This window comes from Ipomoea nil, unplaced genomic scaffold (assembly GCF_001879475.1).
Source record: "Ipomoea nil cultivar Tokyo-kokei standard unplaced genomic scaffold, Asagao_1.1 scaffold0900, whole genome shotgun sequence".
NCBI classification, from domain to species: Eukaryota; Viridiplantae; Streptophyta; class Magnoliopsida; order Solanales; family Convolvulaceae; genus Ipomoea; species Ipomoea nil.
Genome location: NW_017617328.1, coordinates 1 through 1,425, shown reverse-complemented (window position 1 = coordinate 1,425; position 1,425 = coordinate 1).

Genomic DNA, 1,425 nt, shown 5'->3' with positions numbered 1-1,425 from the left:
AATATCGTCCCAGACTTTTGTGTTTCGCTCAATTTAGTCCTCCATTTGTTATTCCGTCAAATTGGTGTTAAATAAAGGGACAATTCAATAATGTCAATATTGATCTCTCTTTACTTTCAACTTGTAAAGTGCGAAATTCCTCTTTCTTGTACGAATTACACCCAGAATTACCCCCGGACCTGCAAATCAAATTTTTATATTCGCAGTTTTAGGAGTAATTCTGAGAGTAATTCGTAAAAAAAAAAGGATTTCGCACTTCATATGTCTATGAGTAAAGAGATGCCAATATTAAAATTACTGAATTGTCTATTTATTTAACACCAAATGGACAGAATAACAAATGAGGGACTAAATTGAACAAAAACACAAAGTCTAGGACTAAATTGAGCGAAACACAAAAGTCTAGGGCGATATTAGGTCACCAAAGCCGTTTAGAACGAAATTGAGAAAAACCACTATAGTCGAGGACGATTTTGGGTATTAACTCAAATTTAATTTGTCATAGTTAATTGTATTATAAAAACGGATCATCTAACATTTACAATTTATGTTTCGACAAATAAAACAAACATAATGTAAAAATTACTTATGCATAACTAACAAGTAAAAACCTTAACCATTAAAAATATAATATATTCATCATTTTTAGTATATCAAAAATTAGTCTATTGAAAACATATTATTTATACTATCAAATTATTCTAATATCTTTTTAATCCTCATATTGGTTATTGTATTTGTAGTGATTTGGAGGTAGAGAGTTGGATGATCTTTAAAGAGGTTTAGATTGCTTGCGCAAAGGGTCATTGAGCAACATTTGGTAGAATTTGATTTAATTTTGATTGTTAAATATTTAACAAAAAGTTAAATTTCTCATAGTTCATTAGTTCGTCGAATTGCTTGAGACATACAAACATGAGCTAGATAAGCAATGAGAAATTCGAGTCCACTATGTTACACGAGCATAAATAGGTTGCTAACTTCCTTCATTCTGAATTTCTCCATCATGTAAGTGATTTGCAACGATTTAAGACATTTTGTTACCATTGCAAAAACTCTCGTGGGAGGACATTACTTAAAAGTGTGTCTATTTTGAGAAATTATTGTTCATATAGGCATATAACATGATTTTAGTACTTAAATGTTACTATTCTATTTTTTCTAGTATCTTCTAGATTGAGCCCGTCACACGTGATATTTCTAGTGTAATTTACTCATTTTACTTGATTTGTGTATTATTATACAAGAAGTATCTAGTAGGCGAGTACGTACTGTTGGACCTCAGTGCTGCATTGTGCTTACTTAACGTTGCTTGACGCTTAATCACAGAGTTCTTTTGCTATTTGATTGTCATATACTACTTAAAATCAATTGGTGATAAGTATGTGGATATTAACTATTTAATCACATTCTTCCATAATAAGT